Consider the following 13,588-nt stretch of genomic DNA (forward strand, 5'->3'; position numbering starts at 1 on the left):
TTGCGTGCAATTCTGGTCTCCTTCCTATCGGAAAGATGTTGTGAAACTTGAAAGGGTTCAGAAAAGATTTACAAGGATGTTGCCAGAGTTGGAGGATCTGAGCTACAGGGAGAGGCTGAACCAGCTGGGGCTTTTTCCCTGGAGCATCAGAGGCTGAGGCGTGACCTTATAGAGATTTATAGAATCATGAGGGGCATGGATCAGGTAAACAGACAAAGTCTTTTCCCTGGGGTCGGGGAGTCTAGAACTAGATGGCATAGGTTTAGGGTGAGAGAGGAAAGATGTAAAAGAGACCTAAGGGGCAACTTTTTCACGCAGAGGGTGGTACGTGTATGGAATGAGCTGTCAGGGGATGTGGTGGAGGCTGGTACAATTGCAACATTTAAGAGGCATTTGGATGGATATTTGAATAGGAAGGGTTTGGAGGGATATGGGCCAGGTGCTGGCAGGTAGGACTAGATTGGGTTGGGATATCTGGTCAGCATGGACGGATTGGACTGAAGGGTCTGTTTCCATGGTGAATATCTCTATGACTCTATGACTCTCCAATCTAGCCACATGAGCCCTCACCCCTGGAGCTATTTTTGAAAATCTTTTTTGTATCCTCAACAGGGTTTTTCCTCCTTCCCTAAAATCTGCCTTACAAAACCAGCTTTTCACCAGCTGCCTTTTCATAAAAAGGAGAATGTCTGTTAGTCAGCAAATGGCCAGTGGGGCAAAAGAAAACTGTGGTCCGGTGAGGTTTCAGATATGGGTGAGAGGAAATTGGAAAAGAGAGAGAGAGGGTGTCATTCTTTCCAAGCTGATGAAATAACGATGGTATTGTCAACAGAAACCAGCAATTTCGAGATTCAGTCTTTCTTGTAGTGATAATGAGGCAGCACCGATTTCATGCATGACAGTGGTCTCCACATGGAGTCAGTCCACTGCCAACACAGAACTTTCAACAAATTGCAAGAATATTTCTACATTTTCCACAACATCTTTTCAAAGTCTCCAAGATATTAACAAGACAACACAGGGTAGATAAACTATTTCCACTGGTTGGGAACTCCAAAATTAAGGCAATCTGTGGAGAATTAGGGTCCGACTCTTCAGGTGAGATGTTAGGAAGCAGTTCTACATGTGAAGATAGATGTTTAGAACTCTCTTCCACAAATGGCTGTAGATGCTGGATCAGTTCTTAATTTTAGATCTGAAATAGATAAGCATTTGTTAAACAAATGCATTAAGGGATATGGGCCAAAGGCAGGTACGTTGAGTGAAGACACTGATCAGCCATGACCCCATTGAATGGTGAAAGAGGTTTGAGGGGTTGAATGGCCTCCTCCTGTTGCCTATTTTCCTATAAAGAGAACCTGAAATACTTATGTGAGTTATCGCGTCATAGAGCTGTACAGCACAGAAACAGACTCATCCATGACAACCAGATATCCTAAATTAGTTTAGTCTCATTTGTCAGCATTTGGCCTATATCCCTCTGAACCCTTCCTAGCCATATACCCCATCCAGATGCCTTTTAAATGTTATAATTGTACCAGCTTCTACCACTTCCTCTACAGGTCACACCACCCTTTGTGTGAAAACAATAATCCTTAGGTCCCTTTTTAATCTTTCCCCTCTCACCTTAAACCTATGCCCTCGACTTTTGCACTGTCCTACCCTTGGTAAAAGACCACCCTGTCTTTTCACCCTGTCTATGCCCCTCACGATTGTATAAATCTCTGTAAGGTCACCCCTCAGCCTCCAATGCTCCAGGGAAAATAGCTTCAGCCTATTCAGCTTCTCCATGTGTCTCAAATCCTCCAATCTTGGCAACATCCTTATAAATGTCCTTTAAACCCTTTCGAGCTTCACAGAATCTTTCTAATAGCAGGGAGACCAGAACTGAACTGACCAGGCTCAAAATAACTTGAAATATGGTTGTTCTTATGGGATATCCCTCTGTTTATAAACATGACATGACTGCCACACTCACTCATGGATGTTCCACTGACCTCATTTGAATGAGGTTGCTGAAGATCTCAGGAAACATTAAAGGGATCACTCATTTTTCTTGAGGATAATTCAGGTGCTGAACTTTGGTGGAAAATTATGGACAAGAAATTAATTTTTCTCCTTAGAACAGAAAAAATCAAGGGCATACTTAATCAAATAGCTCATTTTTAAAAAGAAATCATTAACAGAATGTGGATATTGCTGGCTGGGCCAGCATTTATTGCCCTTGAGAAAGTAACAGTGAGCTGCCTTCTTGAATTGCTGCAGTTCATGTGCTGTAGGTAGACCCAAGGATGGAACTCCAACATTATGAGCCAATGTTCCCTCTGAACTGCACAGTCATATGGTAGTGCACTCTGATCAATGGACCGTGTACGCTAATCAGTGTGTCAGTGCATTCACTTCCAGTTTTTCCAGCCACTGCTGTGCACGGATGTCACTACTCTGTGCAATGGTAGAAAAGTGAGAGGCAACGTCGATTTTGATTCAGCAACAGTGATAAAACAATGATTCTTCAGCTTCCATCTTCAGCTGTTTCATCAATAGCCTTCCCTCCATCATAAGATCAGAAGTGGGGATGTTCACTGATGATTGTACAATGGTCAGCACAATTTATGACTCCTCAGGCATTGAGACAGTCAGTGTCCAAATGTGGCATGATCTGGACAATACCCAGGCTTGGTCTGATAAGTGGCAAGTAGCATTCATGCCACACAAATGCCAGGCTCTGACCATCACCAATAAGAGACAACATAACCACTGCCCCATGACATTCAAAGGTGTTATCATTGCCCAATCTCCCACTATCAACATCCTGGGAGTTATCATTGATCAGAAACTTAACTGAACTCACACAGAAATGTGGTGGCTACAAGAACAAATGAGAGGCTAAAAACAAAAACACAAGTCCTTGGAAAAGCTCAACAAGTCTGGCAGCATCTGTGAAGAGAAATAAAAGCTACCATTTCAGGTCCGGTGACCCTACCGCAGAATGAAGAGTCTCGGGATAATATGGCGAGTAACCCACCTTCTGACTCCCCAAAGCCTGTCCACCATCCACAAGGCACAAGTCTGGAGCATGATGGCATACTCCCCATTTAACTGGGTGAGTACAACCCCAAGGACACTCATGAAGCTTGACACCATCCAGGACAAAGCAGCCACTTGATTGACACCACATCCACAATCGGACACTCTCACCACCACCGATAACAACAGTTTGTACTATCAGTAACAACAGTTTGTACTATCTACAACATTAGCTTGCTCTCTCTCCATGGATGCTGTCTGATCCATTGTGATCTCTAGCATTTATTGTTTTCAGTACATATTCCAGCATCTGCTGTAATTTGCTCCTGTACTATCTACAGGATGCACTGCAGAAATTCACCAAAGATCCTCAGACAGCACCTTCCAAACCCACGACCACTTCCATCCAGAAGAACAAGGGCAGCAGACAGTAAGAGCATGTGTTAAGTGGTTGTTCCTGACAACAACTAGTTACCTCAGCCTGTATTCAGGTTTCAGGTCCTCAATGGCATTATGGGTCACTACAGGGGTTCAATAAGACAGCTCACCACCACCTTCTCAAGAGCAACAAGGTATGAGCAATAACTGCTGGCCAACCGCTGATGCTTACATTTCACAAAAGGAATAAAATAAGAGTGAGATATTTCCAAGTCAGGATGGTGAGTGACTTGGATGAGAATTTGCAGGAGGTGTATCTGCTCCATTTGTCCTGAACGGCATCTCTTGAGTGTGTTCAGAGCTGCACTCATCCAGGCAAGTCTGCAATATTCCATCACATTCCTGACATATGCCTTGTAGAGGAAGGACAGGCTTTGGGGAATCAGAAGGTGAGTTACTCACGACAATATTCCTAACCTCTGACCTGCTTTTGTACCCATAGTATTTGCATGTTGTGTTTCTGGTCAATCATAGTCCCACAAGTTGTTGGTAGTGGGGGCTTCAGTGATGGTAATGCCAATAAATGTCAAGAGATGATGTCTAGACTCTCTCTTGTTGGAGATGGCCTTTGCCAGGCACTTCTGTTGCATGAATCTAGAAGGTGCAAGTGCATAGTTCCTTGAAAGTGGCATTACAGGTAGACAGAGTGCTGAAGGCGGCATTTGGTACACTTGTCTTTATTGGTCCCAGTATTGACTATAAGAGTTGGGAGGTCATGTTGTGGTTGTACAGGAAATTGGTGAGGCCACATTTAGAAAACTGTTTTTAATTCTGGTCACCCTCCAATAGGAAAGATATTGTTAAACCTGAGAGGGTGCAGAAAAGGTTTATGAGGATGTTGCTCGGGTTGCAGGGTTTGAGTTATGAGGAGAGGCTAAATAGGTTGAGGCTTTTTTCCTGGACCGTTGGAGACTGAGGGATTACCTTATAGAGGTTTATGAAATCATGAGAGGCAGGGAGAGGGTGAACAGCCAAGGTTTGTTTTAAAAGGGTGTGGGAGTGGGTGTGGGAGTCCAAATAGAGAGGGCATAGATTGAAGGTGAGAGGGGAAAGATTTGAAAAGGACCTAAAAGGTAACATTTTCATGCAGAGGATATTGCTTGTATAGAACAAGATGCCAGAGGAAGTGGGGGAGATGAGAATAATTAGAGTATGTAAAAGCCATCTGGATGGGCAAAAGAATAGGAAGTATTTAGAAGGATATGGGCCAAATGCTGGGAAATGGGATTAGTTCAGATTGGGATGTCTGGTCAGCCGTGGACAAGTTGGACCCAAGGATCTGTTTCCATGCTTTCTAACTCTATTACTCCAGGAGTCTTATTTCTCACTTGTCAGCCCAAACCTCATTTTGATAGGGTAAATAACACAAAAGCAGGACTTTAGAAAGGAGTTTGCTCCAATTGTGTGTAGGGTAGTGAAAGCAGCTAACATGAGGATGCACTTACAGATCTGTCAACAGATTGACCACCTGAGACAAGTTCTGGGTCTACAACCAGAGTCATTATGAATATATACAATTGCTTAGAAGCTTTCAAATGGTATTACCAGATTTTGTGGAACAATATCCAAGATGATTTCTGCTAATTATAACCAGAATAAAGGCTAAAATCCTTAGACCAGAGAGAAATGATCTTAAAACATATTACATCCTTATCTTTACTTCCTATTGAATCCATAGTACATTTTCTCACGTAGGTCTTATGTTACAGTTCATAACTTCACCCTCTGTGAGTCAGGCACTCCAGGTTCAAGACCCACCCCCGGATTAATGGCAAACAACCTTCTGCTTACAGTGACAGGAGGCAAAAGTGGAAGAGGTTCCGACTGTGTCTTGTGGTGTAAGAAATCCTGGACCCTTTAACATCACTCTCCATAGCTCTAGGCTGCACAGTGAGTGTAAAAGTCCATGCTGCCACTGCAACTGGAGAGCATCACCACCACCACATCTTTTATTTCAGGACAGGATATAAGACACAGATATAGCTAGCAAGGAACTGGTTAATGCTCTGTGGTTAAGCTACTGCAGGATGTGGGTGGTGCTAAGGGGAAATGACCTATTTTATTTTCATTGGAACTCTAGATGAAATTGCTTGCATGTATTTTCAATCTGTGAAAAGAGAAAGTCACGTGATTTTCAGTAAGTCACATGGAAAAGACAAAAGAAATCAATGAAGTTCAGAATTTCCCCAGCCCCTCTCCGGCCTATCACCCTCACCCTCACCTACTTCCACCTATCGTATTCCCAGCGCCCCTCCCCCAAAATTGCCCCCCCCCCCACCTTTTATCTCAGCCCGCTTGGCACACCAGCCTCATTCCTGAAGAAGAGCTTATGCCCGAAATGTCGATTCTCCTGCTCCTTGGATGCTGCCTGGCCTGCTGCGTTTTTCCACACCACACCTTTCAACTCTTAAAGAACAAGACCAATTGTGAATGCTTATTGACTGATCACGGAACAGAGAGAGACACCCCCACACCCCTGCCAACACCCGGGGCCCATATCTTCACCATTAGGGAGGGAATTCCAGGACTTTTACCCAGCGACACTGAAGTAATGAGGATATATTACTCTGTTCACTGTTTATGATATTATCAAGTTTTATCCAATCCATAAACTTCTACATTGTACTGCATAAACAATTCAGTCAATTTTAAACAACAATCAATGGTCCTAAAATCAAACTTTCGGGGCACCTCACTCAGGGTATTCAAAAATTATTTTCTTTTAACAAATTAATACTTGGCTAATGTGAAAGCTGTCAGGAAAAATATTTCAAAAATCTGGAACAGCAAGAAAACAACAAAATGTCTCCTGTGCTCCAACCATTGAAGAGGAAGTTTCAGTTCAGATTTAAATCTCATGGGAAACAAATGCAAAATATATTAAAATATATTAAATATTAAAATATATTAAAATACAAGGTATGAGAATGTAAACCTCCCATATTCCACCAATAAGACAAAGATACACCACCCTAACCCCTGGGGCATTCCATTTCTTGCAGGTCATGAGAGCAAATTAATCCTTTAATATCACTAATGCAGTCATCGATGTAACAGTGGAAGAGTTAGGGCACAATGCCTGTGTAGATGCTGAAGAGGGTCTGTTAGACATAGCCGACATAGACTCTGACTATCCATTCTTTCCATGCCTCTCATAATTTTCTAAACTTCTATCAGGTCGCCCCTCATCCTTCGAAGATCAAACCAAGTTTGTCCAATTTCTCCTCATAGCTAATAACCTCCAAACCAGACAACATCCTGGTAAACCTCTCCAAAAACTCCACATCATTCTTGTACTGTGGCAAACATAACTGTACACAATATTCTGAATGTGGTCTAACTAAGCTTCTACAAACATGACTTGCCAATTTTATACTCTAAGACCTGCCCAAAGAAGGCAAGCATGCAATCTGTCTTCTTGACCACCTAATCCATTTGAGTTGCCACTTTCAGGGAATTGGGGAACTGTATGCTTAGATCCCTCTGTATGTCAATGCTACTAAGGGCTCTGCCATTTACCGTACACTTATCCTTCTGCACTGAATTTTTCAAAATGCATCACTTCTCATTTGTCTGGATTAAACTCCATCTGCCATTCCTCCACCAGGTCTCCAGCCCATCTATATCAATATCGATGTTGTGTTATCTGCAAACTTGCTAATCAGGCCTACGTTCTCTTCCAAGTTATTTATATATAATATAAATAACAAGGGTCTCAGCACTGATCCCTGCAGTACACCACTGCTCACAGATCTCCAGTCGGAGAAACACTCTTCCACTACTACTCTCTGTCTTCCATGATAAAGCCAGTTCTATAGGCAGTTTACCAGCTCACTGCACATCCCATATGAGTTCACCTTTTGTAACAGCCTGCAACAAGGCAGCTTGTCACAGGCCTTGCTAGAGTTCATATCTCCGATATCTACTGCCCTGCCCTCATCAATCAAAACGTGCTCGTGGAATTCTGACATTTTTCCCCTGAATCCAGCTAATTAAATACTTACAACCTAAATTTAAAAACTTCCCCAGATCCCTCTGCATAACAAAGCAAGGAATTAAACTTATTTTTCAACATGTGGTGAACCTTCCAAACTACACTCTCATCTTATCAATCATCAGAAATGTTAAACATAGGTACATTTTTCTGATGATTGTTTTGGCTTCAGTTGTGTATATGCAAGATTACTTCCAATTACAAAAGCAAGTTGCAACTTGCAGTAATTGCACCAACCTGTTCAAATCCCTAATCTGATGCACATTCATAGCTAAAGGGCCATGTAAGTGTCAAAAACATTGGTTGGAATTCTTTAACTGTTTAACAGTTCTGGGTTAGAGCACAGAATACATCATGAGACCAGGGCATTTGTAAGAAGGAAAACACAACTTTTAATGGGGCACTTTATATTGGGCAAACTACATTTGCACTAATAATGTAAAAGGTGAGTTTGTAAAATGTATATAAGGCAGTCTTCCAGATCAAGATATTAAGAAATCAACCAGGAAACAGATTAATTTGAATCGATTGGGCTGAATTTTACCAAAATACATCAGCTCAGTATTAATGCTGGGGAGTTCCATGGAGGGCTTTTCTTCAGGAGCTCCAGAGATTCATCTCATGCAATTCTCCACAGCTCATCTCATTGTATAGGCACTGCACTTCTTTGATACCTGGTTCTCGGTATCGTGCACTCATCAACATCAGAAGTAAGCGTTACTGCAAAGATTTCCTGGGATTTCCAGATTCATTAATAAGAAGTAGCTGTGCATCAGGTCAAGGATTTGCAGATGTTTTCCATCCAACCTGCTCAGGGATGTTATTCCACAACTTTGGAGCAGGAGGAACTTGAGCCCCAGAAGCAACAATAGTCCCGCCCACACTTAGACACTGAGTTTCCCCTTCTTAACAATTATTACCCTCTCTGCATCCCAGCATGATGCCTCCAATCTGAGAATAGACAATCTGAGAATCTGACTGATTCCAATTCATCTGCCATATGACTTCCCATGAGTCCCTGGACTGGGGATGTATGGAGCCCCCACCCCTAATGACCATGTTCACGTCCCTGTCCTGATGTCGGATGATAGCCTGAACTTAGTGTGCCGGTCCCCCATCAACTGAGGACTACTCACCCAAGACCTTGAGACAGGGCCATTTACAGTGTGTTAGCCATCTAAATTGCTGGCCCATGGTGCTAACCATATGGCTTAGGAGGAGAACAGGCCATTCAGCCTATCAAGTCTGCACCACCATTCAATGGCTGCCCTCTGCAGTAAAGAATTGTACCAATTCATTACCCACTGACAGAAAAAAAATTCTCCTCATTTTTAGTCTTAATTGGGCGACTCCTTATTCTGAGATGATGTCCTGTGGACTTAGATGCTCCCACAAGGGGAATCAACCTGTCCATGTCTACCCTGTCAAGTCCCCTAAGAATTTTATATGCTTCAATAAGGTCGTCACTCATTTTTCTAACTCCAATGGGTCCAACCTACTCCATCTCTCTTCATAAGACAGTCCCTCCAAACGTGAGAGCAGCCTAGCGAATCTTCTCTGGACTGCTTTCAATCCAAGCATGTCTTTCCTATGATAAGGAGCTCAAAACTGTTCATATAAACGCACAACTGTTACCATGGCAGCAGATGTATGGGAACGCCAACAATTGCATGCTCCCCTTCAAGCCACTCACCATCCTGACTTGGAAACAATTCCTCCAATGTCACTTGGACAAAATCCTGGAACTTCCTACCTTCAGCACATGGGCTGCAGTGGTCCAAGAAGGGAGGTCGCCTCCACCTCCTCAAGGGCAACTAGGGATGGCAATAAATGCTGGTCTAACCAGTGATTAGATTAGATTAGATTAGATTAGATTAGATTAGATTAGATTAGATTACAGTGTGGAAACAGGCCCTTCGGCCCAACAAGTCCACACCGACCCGCCGAAGCGAAACCCACCCATACCCCTACATTTACCCCTTACCTAACACTATGGGCAATTTAGTATGACCAATTCACCTAACCTGCACATCTTTGTGACTGTGGGAGGAAACCGGAGCACCCGGAGGAAACCCACGCAGACACGGGGAGAATGTGCAAACTCCACACAGTCAGTCGCCTGAGTCGGGAATTGAACCCGGGTCTCTGGCGCTGCGAGGCAGCAGTGCTAACCACTGTGCCACCGTGCCCACCGTGATGCCCACACATTCCATGAATGAATAAAGATATAATAAGCTGATGATTATGGCTTTTACATTTCTGTCTTTTAACTTCCTCCCTTGCTGCTAAACTCCTGACTACAATCTTAGAGCTGAACCTTTGTTCTTTGCTTTGGACTGATTCCAGTCGACATTAGGATTGGACATGTCAGATCTGGCTTGGTAGGTCAGATTTATTTATTTTAGTTAACACTTGTGCTCATTCACTGAAACATTGTCACACAAGGCTGCAGAGTTTCTGTAACACCGAAACAGAAGCATTCTGTTCTCTCAAGCAAAATGGATCAGGTGACTCATTTGGCTGACACGCAAATTTCACTGACAGGCAGAAATTTCTTATTGATGCCTAGTGACAATAGGGGATTCTTGATTGGATTTGTTATTTTATTTCACTCCCACCCCAACTACAAGAGCAGTACATAAAGAAGACCAATTAACAGATCGAGTGCCGTATACTGAACACAACCACGGGTTTCTTTTCTCACCAAGTACAGATAGAAGAAGTACAAGTGTCCCAGGAATTTTTCACTCTAAGAATCGGACATTTGAAGGTTTGTATGAAGATTGCATGTTTTACTGTTTTGTATTTATTCAAATAATGTTGGTATCATGACCAGCCCATTACTATTGCCCATCTCCACCAGCTGTTGGGAACATACTGCTGAGCTGCCTTCTCAAACTGCTCCAGTGCATTTTATTGTTTCTGGGGGCTTTTTCAGAGCCTTTGCTCTTATGAGAACAAACTTTGCAATAAATTAAGATATGAGATTACTGTAGAGAGATAAGGTCAGAACAAACTTATCAATGTTTTTGGTAAAAAAACTAAGCAATGATTTTTGCCATGATTTAACTTGTGAATTTCCCTTGCTCTCTGAGCTCTGCTTCACTGTCTTTTTTTTCTCTCTCTCTTTACACTATCCTGCCTTGTTTTATTTTCTAGCTTTCTCCACTACATGTGCCTGTTTGGGATTTATTTTTTGTATTCACTGTGGGACGTGGATGTCACTGGCTTGCCCTCAGCTTTTGTTGCATGTCCATTGTTGTCCTCAGGGAGATGGTAGGCAGCTGCTTTCTTGAACCGCTGCAGTCCATGTGCTATAGGCAGACTCACAATGCCATTAAGGAGGGGATTCTAGGATTTTCACCCAGTGACAACGAAGGATTAGCACTGTATTTCCAAATCAGGATATTGAGTGAGCTGGAGGGTAACATACTTAATGGCGTTCTCATGCATCTTCTGCCCATCTCCTTCTCGATACCAGAGCCCCAGGGAGAGAAAGACACCAACAGCACAGTGGTCAGCTGCGAGTCTTTTCTCGACCCGGAGCACATGTCAAGATACTTTTATACATCTTGTGATACAATAGGTCAGTGATGGGATTATTGTCTTTGTAACATGATTTATTTATGGCAACCATTGCAGAATTATTGATAGTTTCGATATAGTCATCGTCAGATCCAGCACAGCCTTTGTTAATTTCAGCGCAGTTGTTGTTTGTTTCAGTGCAGACATTGTCAGTTTCAAAATCTGCGTGGAAGACCATTGCTGTAGTAATGGACGCTAATCGCTCTTCCTGAGAAGGACAATTACTGCAGCCCTGGCTATTAGCACTTTGGATTGAGTCCATATCAAACTGTTAGCATTTCTATCAAAGGTGTTGGCTGGACCCTGACACTTCAGCGGGCAGTGTACCTTACTCATGTGTATTCTCTCCCGCACTCATCTTAAACTAATCAACTAGGTTGTGAGTGCATTGTGCTGGCATTCTGGTGCCCCAGGCAGCGTCTGTGTTTGCTCTGCTGTCTCTCTCCATATTGTGGTCCAGTGGCCATCTTATGTGTCAAGTGGCCAACTGATGGCTCAGCGGCCATCTTGTATATCCGTGTGCCTAGTGTCACCCTGCCCTGTGCCATCTCCCACTTCAGTGCTATTGAAAGAGGCTTATGGACTCAATACAGTGCATCTTGTCAGTGAAGCACATTGCAGGAAACAGGCGCCACCTATGGAGAAACATTTAAAATAGTGAATAGGTACAGATCATGTGGATTACTTTGTCGTGAATGATTTCAAGCTATTTCAATGTTGGTGGAGTCACACTCATTCAGACAAATGGAGAATCACACTCCTGGCTTGCCCTGCTCTTAAAGCCTTAATATTTATCTCGCTGCTCTAGTTTAGCTTCTGATTAATTGTAAATGCCAGGATTTTATTGGTAGATCGTCCAGTGTGCTAATTGCATTAAAGATCAAAGAGATGCTTGCTGTTGGAGGCTGTCATGTGGTAAAAATATTGCTTTACACTAATTCATTGGTGATTACGTGAACTATTGAATTGTCCTTTGATCAAAACTAAAATACTGCAGTCGCTGGAGATCTGAAATAAAACAGAAAATGTTGAAGAACTTCAGCAGGTCTGGCATCATCTGTGGATACTTAAACAAAGTTAATATTTGAAGAAAATATGGATAAAGCTAAAGCATAGTGTGGATTTTTTTAACTATCTGTAAAACATCAAGATTCAGCTATGTCTGTTGCCTATTTGTCTTTGTGAGAGTGAGAACTCAAATGACAGAAGGATGGGTTCAAATCATAGACAGTAGATTACCAAAGCTCCTGTACTATTAATAAATTGTTAATTATTTTATTTCAGCAATAAACTTGGTGTCTAGTATTGGTTATTCTCAAAGTCTGGTACTGGTTATTTTAAAAGATCTGATTAGGAATCATTGGAACAACTTTGAGGTTTATTGAGTATTTTAATTTTACTGTGTTGTGAATACAGTGAAGGCTGATTTGATTCAGCTGTCCTCTCCGTATTGTAACAATGTCAGTACATTACTTCCAAAATATTACTCATCTGATGTGATATTTTCAATTAATAATGTACTGATCCCATCCTTACTGTCAGTGCAACTCCACATCCTCTTCCTGCTTGTCTGTCCTTGTGAAATATCGAATATCTAAACTATTTAGTTCCCAGTCTTGGTCACCACATAGCTATGTTTCTGTGATGGTGATTAGATAAACCTATGTATGTCTATTTGAGCCTTTAGATTAGCTAACTTCTTGTGAATGCTGCATAGTGCCCTTAACTATGCCCCCTCTGACAGAAACCATATCATCCTGACCTCTGTCTTAAATGTGCATCCTTACTCTGAGATGATATGCTCTGGTTCTAGACTTTTCCACAAGGGGAAATTAGTTCTCTGCACCTATCCTTTCAAGTGACCTAATAATCTGAAACATTTCATCTCACCATCATGCCAGTACCAATGTTGCCATTCTCATGCACTCACTTCATATACTGCAGGCATTCAGCTGTTTCAGGCACATCACCAAACCTTGGGTTTGCAGGATCACTAACATATTCTCTTAAGTACAAGCTGGTGTACAATAGAAGGAAACAGATTATTATATCTTCTGCGCTAAGACATGCTGCTCATGAATCAATATAACTGCAACATTAAATATATAATCTTTATTGGTCTGCTTGTGTATGCTGTGTCAATCGTCAACAGTGCTCTGATTGAAGATAAGAGCTCAAGGAAAATCTTTCTATTGGAGATGTTTTTGGATATGGTCCTACCTAGGGGCACCGGTAAAAAGAGCTTTGTGCTTAATTTAACTCATTCTCATCTAATGGAGATTGGGGAAGCAGTAAGCCGGAATATTTAAAAGTCAGTAGAACGGTTTACTTGAAGAGAAACCTGAATCTTCTTCTCTCAGTCAAAGAAAGAGATTGGGATATTTGCCACCTCCAACTGGAAGTGGTACTGGGTAAGAGTTTTAAAGTGGCTCACTACCAGTAATGCTCCTTTCTTTTTCTTTGTCTTTGGTCTATTTAGTGATTAACAGTAAAAAGAAACTTCATTGCATGACAGCACTTTATTACATGATAATTCCTTGCCAG

General features: G+C 42.1%; 1 protein-coding gene across 2 annotated transcripts in view; it reads left to right on the top strand.

Annotated features, from left to right (window-relative positions):
* Positions 1-10,058: 10,058 nt before the first annotated feature.
* LOC122555401 (interferon-induced GTP-binding protein Mx-like) overlaps positions 10,059-13,588 on the top strand; it is a 40,123-nt gene continuing 36,593 nt past the window's right edge. The window contains exon 1 of one of the 2 annotated variants that reach the window (XM_043701373.1): positions 10,059-10,229. The gene's annotated coding sequence lies outside the window, so the exon portion shown is untranslated. Of the gene's footprint in view, positions 10,230-10,418; positions 10,465-13,588 lie in introns of those variants that run through there. The other variant, XM_043701374.1, reaches the window with a different exon arrangement.

The sequence above is a fragment of the Chiloscyllium plagiosum genome, chromosome 12 (genome assembly GCF_004010195.1).
Source record: "Chiloscyllium plagiosum isolate BGI_BamShark_2017 chromosome 12, ASM401019v2, whole genome shotgun sequence".
Taxonomy (NCBI): Eukaryota; Metazoa; Chordata; class Chondrichthyes; order Orectolobiformes; family Hemiscylliidae; genus Chiloscyllium; species Chiloscyllium plagiosum.